The 8127-nt window shown below is 34.7% G+C and overlaps 1 protein-coding gene across 10 annotated transcripts in view; it reads right to left on the reverse strand.

The window, feature by feature from the left end:
- daam1a (dishevelled associated activator of morphogenesis 1a) overlaps nt 1-8127 on the reverse strand; it is a 133070-nt gene that overhangs the window by 83159 nt on the left and 41784 nt on the right. For 2 of the 10 annotated variants that reach the window (XM_087290170.1, XM_087290166.1), the window contains exon 2: nt 4369-4452. The exons of the other annotated variants lie outside the window; for them this stretch is intronic. The gene's annotated coding sequence lies outside the window, so the exon portion shown is untranslated. The remainder of the gene's footprint in view (nt 1-4368; nt 4453-8127) is intronic. 10 annotated transcript variants of the gene reach the window in all.

The raw sequence follows: 8127 nt of genomic DNA on the forward strand, positions 1-8127 counted from the left end.
TGGGGGGGGGGAAAATTCATGATAACAAACATTTATGGTACTTTAACTTATTTTAATCAGGTTTCAATAAAAATAAATAAGATATACAGTTTAACAAAATTCATCTCAACTTGCATAAATCAATCTGACTAAAATATTAAAAAAGCAGAATTTTGTGTATCATTAGAATAAATATTTCACACTTGTCCATGCAAAAAAAACGCGGTTTTAATTATTCAGTTTAAATGTTTTGTTTATATTAGGCAAATTAATTTTTGAACAATACACTAAAACTGAACAGTGAAATTCATTAAATTAAATGAGTTATAATAAATTTAAATTAGTTTAGTTACTAATGAAAATAAATCTTGAGGCAGCAAGTCTCCTGAAATACATACATAATCATCTAGGGTTTACAGAGAATGGTCAGAATAAGAGAACATATCCAGTGCGCGGCAGTTCTGTGGGCACAAATGCCTTGTTGATGCCAGAGGTCAGAGGAGAATGGCCAGACTGGTTCGAGCTGATAGAATGGCAACAGTAACAGAACAGCATCTCTGAGCAACATGTCGAACCTTGAGACAGATGGGCTACAGCAGCAGAATATCACACCGGGTGCCACTCCTGTCAGAACAGGAAACTGAGGCTACAATTCACACAGGCTCACCAAAAATGGACAATAGCAGATTGGAAAAACGTTGCATGGACTGATGAGTCTTGATTTCTGCTGTGACATTCAGATGGTAAGGTCAAAATTCCATCCAGCCTTGTATCAACAGTTCATGCTGGTGGTGATGTAATGGTGTGGAGATATTTTCTTGGCACACTTTGGGCCCATTAATACCAATTAAGCATAGTCTCAACACCACAGCCTACCTGAGTGCTGTTGCTGACCCTGTCCATCCCTTTAAGACCACAGTTTACCCATCTTCTGATGGCTACTACCAGCAGGATAAAACACCATGTCATAAAGCGCAAATCATCTCAGACTGTTTTTTTGAACATGACAATGAGTTCACTGTACTCAAATGGCCTGCGCAGTCACCAGAGCTCAATCCAATAGAGCACCTTTGGGATGTTGTGGAATGGGAGACTCACATCATGGATGTGCAGCTGACAAATCTGCAGCAACTGTGTGATGCTATCATATCAATATGGAGCAAAATCTGAGGAATATTTCCAGTACCTTGTTGAATCTATGCCATAAAGAATTAAGGGCAATTCTAAAGGGAAAAGAGGATCCGACCCGGTACTAATAAGGTGAACCTAATAAAGTGGCCAGTAAGTGTATATACACAGGTCATTCTAATAAGAAAAAAAATCATTGAAATGTGTAACCTGATGCTTCCTCCGCAGGCTGATTTACTCTTGCATGTCACATGACCACATTGTAATCTGCGGTTTAAAAATCATTCTAGAATATTGCAGTATTATTGCAGATGCAATTAATCTCCCATGCGCCGTTCATTTGACTCCAGCGTCATCATCAGCTGCACTGAAAAATCCATCATTATCATCAGAGCTCTGCTTTCAAACGCAGTCACGAAACGAACTCTAAACCAACAGCTCCACAGACTCGTGACATTGTCTGTAATTTTCTGCCTCTCTCATTAAAAGCTAATCCATTACTCTGAGAGCGGTGATCAGTTCAAGGCAGCAGACGAGCCGATAGCTTTCCATCACGCGCTTTACATAACGGAGGTCATTCGGTGCAGATTTCAGGATCGACCATATACAAAACAAACCCTGGCCTTTGGTCAGATACAAGCCAATGTTCCTAACGGCAAGTTCCAGTATTGATCCCTATTGAACCAATCAAAGCAATGTGAAGTCTGTTATTGGCATGTGCAATCGTGAGCCTTCATGATGTTCTGCGAATAAACAAAGTGGAAATAATAGATTTAATGAGTGATTTTAATAGACAATTGTTGTCTCTGGTATATTTGTCTTTCATTGAAAGCTTGTGCTGCATGTATTTTTTCATTCATTGATTGATTTGAGTTCTTTCGAATGGAAAACATACACAAAGCAATTCTTTAAACAAAATACATTTCAAGATGATCAACAATATATTTACGTATCCATAAACACTTAAAATAACAAATGTTTTTAGCCGGTTTAAAATGGAGTGGGATGAAGTGCATTTTGCCAATGGATTTTTGATTAATTTAAGTAGGTCGTTCCTGTTTTTAGTGCTAGTGTGTTATTGATCGTGTTCTCATCGGCTGCTTTGCTTTGTGTCGATGAGTTTAAAAACAACACAGATGAAGTTCTCAATCTCATGACCTAAATGTTGCATCAAATGTTTTGCAAGTTATGGCCAAGACCAAGGGTATTATACAATCATCTATTAACATCAATGTTTTGAAAAGAGCAAACAAACTGAAGAAAGTTTTCGTAAATGCAGAACAAATCCTGAGTAGGGCTGTGGGATTAATTGAAATCAAATCGCAATTTGAAACATTGTGATTAGTTTAATCACATATTTTATATTAGGCTGCAATATAAAAAATATATGTATGTGTATATATATGTATATGTATGTATATGTGTGTGTATGTATGTATATATATATATATATATATATATATATATATATATATATATATATATATATATATATATATATATATATATATATATATATATATATATAAACCAGTCCACTATGGTTAAGAATATTAAACCTGCTTTTTTTTTTTTTTGCGATAGTGTCGTGAGGCACATGGTATTGGTTGCTGTCTATTTGTCATTTAAGATTCCCCATGACTCCCTATGTCAAGGAAATCGTGCTGAAATCGTGTGATCTAACCGGGGCATTATAACTAGCCAATTGAGTGAACACACTTTTGTTCTGACCGATCAGAATTGTGCAACTGAACTACGCCCACAATAAAAGAAAAGAAAACAAACAGGAAATCGCTGACAAGAGGGATTATGGTGTCTGCTGCTTCAGAAGCATTAATAGACTAATCCATATCAAAGAAAAACAGTATTTGTAATATGGGAATATTTTGGTTTTACAGTCACAGACACGAAACAAAAACAGGTAATTTTTAAAAGCTGTCGCTGAATAGTTGCCACAGCTTACATATTATTGAGCTGAAGCTTGATTAAAATTCAAATCAGCTTGAAGCCTAAATTAAATCGTGAATCAAATCACAATATCTGTCAAAAAATAAAGAAAAATAAAGTAACGCAATTAGATATTTTCCCTAAATCTCACAGCCCTAATCCTGAGTCATCTATGAGAGTAAATTAAATAGATTCAGGGAAAACACATAAAATGGATAGGAATTTCAGTTTATATGTAAAATACAAAATAACCCACTTTTACAATGAAATAAAAATTATATCATAACTCTACGAAATAACAAATGTAATTTACTTTTATATATCTGAATAGTTATTTATGGATATATTATGTATATATTACATAACGTGTGGATTGGAATAAATAGACACATTATAATAAACGTACTTTTTTGTAGTGCTGAGCAAAAATTAATCATGATAAACTGCATCCAAAATAAAAGTTTGTTTTGACATAATATACGTGTGTGTATTACATACAGCGGGGGAAATAACAATAGATGTTCAATGAACTGAACATGTCACCATTTTTCTCAGAAAACATATTTCTAAAGATGCTGTTCCCTTAATTTTCCCCAGATGTTAGTAATAACCAAAGAATTCCATATTTGAAAAGAAAACTAATCTAATTAGTTTACAAATTAAGCTATGTGTAAAAAAATGAAATGACACAGGGAAAAGAATTGAACACATGAAAAAAGGGAGGAGTAGAAAGGCAGTCAAAGTCCAGACAGCAGCTGAAAACTTTCAGTAGACATTCAACAACCCTCTGCCCTTCATCATTGCAAATTAATGTTAGCTGCTTCAGCCAAACATCTACATTATCAGGATGATGAAGATGAATCCTTTCAGCAAGACAATGATCCAAAACACAGTCAAGAAAACTCAGAGAAAATTCAGAGAAAGAAAACCAAGCTGTAGAATGGCTCAGCCAATAACCTCACTTATATACAAAAATACAAAATAAAGTTTTTGAATGCAATTAATCGAGATTAATTAATTATGATTATTTTTTTCCAGCACAATTTTTTGTTGTTTTTAGTACTAACAACTATTGTTGGTTTTTTAATTAATTTTAAAAAGGTGTAATAATATTGCATTACAATAAATAACAGAAGTAATTAAATTCTTTTATCGGTGCATGCACACATTTAAGATGAATGAATAGTGCCCGAAAACAAGTCAATCTTCAACATTATCTACAAGACCATATTAAGTTATATAGATGATAGTCTTGTGCAAGCCGTATATTTGCATTTAATCTCAATGGGTCGACAATATGTGTGTGATCAATACCTTCATCAGGACAGTAGCATCCCACAGGGGTCAGAGGCTTAACCCCTCAGGGATCTGAGCACTTTAGCAAAACAGGAACCACAACTAAAGAGAAGAAATGCAAAAATGTTGTCCACCAGGCAAGCAGTTGTCAAAACACAGCCCCCTGTCCCACATTATCTTCATTCCATAGCCATATTTAAAGCTGATTCCCCAGTGTTATACTCCTCCAGAGTTTGATCCAGCGCATGCTCACTGTCTGTTTTTGCAAAGCCAGTTTGTGAATCAGTAGGCCTACATTACATGTGCTAATCCTGTGGCTTCAATACTGGGGATTGCGGTCAAGCTGAGGATATAATGGGTTTCCCCAAGATCAGCTGTGATTGGTCAAGCAAATGCCAAGGCACACGAGCTGATGTTGGTTTTTAATTATAATATATATAAATATATATATATATATTTGTTAAAAAGGTCATAAGTTTTCTTTCATGATGTTTTTCACACTTTTAGTTTGTTTATCTTGGTTCATTTGGTCTGAACAAAAAATAAATTAAACATCATAGCTCTGATTTGCTTATATTTACACCTTTACACATTTTTACACCAAACGTAAAGAAATAAAAGAAAAAATATAAACTGCTTTTAAGAGTTATATTTATGATAGAACCCGCCAAACATCTGAAACAATGACATGTGAAAGAGTCAAAACAATTCCAGAAACCACACACGCATACACGCACACACAAACGCAAGGTGATCCATTTCTGACACCTTTATTGAACTGTAAATATTTTTGATCTTTCTGTACTTTATTTTTGCACCTTACCAAATAACTTTCTAATTTTGGTTTGTTTCTTTGGCAACGTTGAGTTCATATTTTAGTTAAATTGTACCAGAGTTCATTCCGAAATGGGCTGCAGCCTGCAACTCCATTGTTCTGCAGTCTCTGTCTGCTAGTTTGGAGCACATTTATTCAAATGATCTGCAAACAGAGCAATGATACCAGAGTCCATCATCAAACCAAGCCTACCAGACGTGAACACATACAGTGATTCAAGTCTACATATAACTTCCAAAATAAATTGGGAAAAAATGAGCATGAATCCACCCAAAAGCACACACACACACACAAAACAAATTGAGATTTGGTGAATTGTAGTGTTGTCACTATTTAGGTCATGATAACCCTTTATGGTACAGGACGCCGCACATGAGATTTGAGACAGAATGAGAATATAAAAGTAGGGCTGGGCGATATTGCAAAAACATTATTATGAAATCATGTTTCATATCATTCCATATCGATAATTATTGAATATTGTTTAACAATACATTTAGAAATATTGGGATTTTTTTATTTAACCACTTTATTTTAATTTACCAACATTGCTAAGGCATTTTTTTAATAGTCAAAAACATTTAAACAAAATATTTCATCACTTTAACATAAAATAAACATAAGAGTTAAAGTCTTAAACTTCATCCCCCGGTTTCACAAACAAGGTTTAAGGCTAGTCAAGATTAAATTGCATGTTTGAGCTGTCTCAACTCAAATTAACTTGTAGAGAGATGTCTTAAATATGTCAGTGTCATTTTTTTTGTCTCCAGGTGCACATCAGTAATATTTTTCTAAGGTCATTTTTATAAATTTGTCTTAAATAGCCTAATTTAACTAAGGCCTAGTCCTGGCTTAACCTAAGCCGTTTGTAAAAACTTGGCCCATAAGTTATAAAGTCTTAAACTTCATAAATAAAATGTTACAAAGTGTGTGCAATGGTAAAGTGTTAATAATAAACAACCAAAGCAAACTTTAAGGTAATCTGTACTGTGTGAATAATAATGATACAGTAAACCACAAACTGTCAACAACATAATTTATGATAATCAAATCTGAGCTTTCAAGTAAAGGAACCAACCATCATTATTCAAATACATACTGCAGCATTACAGATTGTGAAGTTGAATGACTACATTAGCCTCTTTGCTAAACTCTTTCAGATAGGGAGCTAGTGGCTGGGATGCTCAAAAAAAGAAACCAAAAAGCCACTCTGGCGACATCCTTTTTCATTTATAATCTCCTCACTGCTGCTATACGGCAAAAATTTTCACATGTGTTGTTATTCCGACCTGAAGTGACAATCGCGTGTGCGTGGATTCCTTGACCATTTAGCCTAGTCCGCTGTCGCCACTGCCTCGCATGGTTCAGGATTGGTAGAGCTACGCATCGATGAATTGGCTCTTCAGTGTTTGAACTCTCAGTAATGATTAAAATCACACTGAACTGAGCTAAACTGAACTGAACTGAACTTAAACACTAAAACCTGAACCACTATGTTCCAGTTACTGAACCACACTGTTCCAGTTACTATGACCATTTATGTGAAGCTGCTTTGACACAATCTACATTGTAAAAGCGCTATACAAATAAAGCTGAATTGAAAAAAAAATTGAATTACAATGGGCTTTGCATTCGCGCTCCCCTGGCGTCTCTCGTAACTAGCCATCCATTGATTATTTTCTCAGAGGATGACAAACAGACAAACCATTGCTGTAGATCAGTTGCAAGTTCAAAACGCTGCAGTGTTTGGGTGCGCTGTGTTTGTCTGAGGTAATTAGTCTGCCATTATTACTCAAATGTGTATATTCCATACAAAGTACGAGGCAGATTGGTTAGTTCTACCTATGTACATGAATCGCAGTGGGCTTGCGGCATTCAGAAAAGTTGACATGTTTTCAAATAGGTGCGCCTGGAAAATGCATTCTTTTATCAATATTGACAATGTTCAGTCAATAAATATCGATACCGATTTTAATCGCTCAGCCCTATATAAAAATACTGTAAAATGCAGCTCTAGAGAAAATTCATCAGTTTAAAAAGTTATTATCAGTTGTGTATATGCAGAAATAGGAATGTTCCAATGCAAAAGAATATTGTGTATTATTTAAAAAACCACTTCAAAACAAGACTATTGTTTATTAAGATAACTCGTTAGCAGAAAATGACAACAGGTCAATAAAAAATATTCCAGCTTTGATGAGACCTTAAATACTGAAAAGTATACGCGTGTATCCATATTTTACCTTTCTCATATTTTAATGGCAGTCTGAAAACACGGAAGATTTTTATATTGACTTATGGTCATTTCCTGCATATTTAAGCTCTAAAAATGAGCATACTTTTATTATAGTTTATCATAAAATAGTATTAAGCTTCTAACGTTAAACACAAAGAGATATTTTACTCATAACATGTACCTATTAATCACAACTGATACCAAGTTTGAAGTGATCTTTAAACTTTAATAGAGCTTTTTTTTTACATTATGTTATTAAACTATTATCTATAAAAAAGGAACCACCTATAAAATCTTAGATCCTATTCAAGAAGATCTGTTGTTATCATTTTAAACTAGTAACATTGAATTACAACAAGCAATCACACACACACACACACACACACACACACACACACACACACACACACACACAACACAGATTTCCAACCTCTGCCCCACATACAGCAAAAACAGATCAAAACGCACAACAGTAAATCAGAAAAAGAGCATGTTAGATCAATAAATCACGACAGCCTGTTTACGAACAGCTGATTAAGTATGCAAGGACGTCACTTGGCACACCCACAGGAAAAATGCACACCAGTCTCATTCCATTCATAATAGTCAAAACTTCTTCACCTGAGTCACTTAGTTAAAGGCATGGGACAGAAATCACACACACACACCAGTTCATCTGGGGCTAAAGGGCGAGTATGCATAAAAC

The sequence above is a fragment of the Danio rerio genome, chromosome 17, assembly GCF_052040795.2.
Source record: "Danio rerio strain M-AB ecotype USA chromosome 17, GRCz13ab, whole genome shotgun sequence".
In the NCBI taxonomy this organism is placed as follows: Eukaryota; Metazoa; Chordata; class Actinopteri; order Cypriniformes; family Danionidae; genus Danio; species Danio rerio.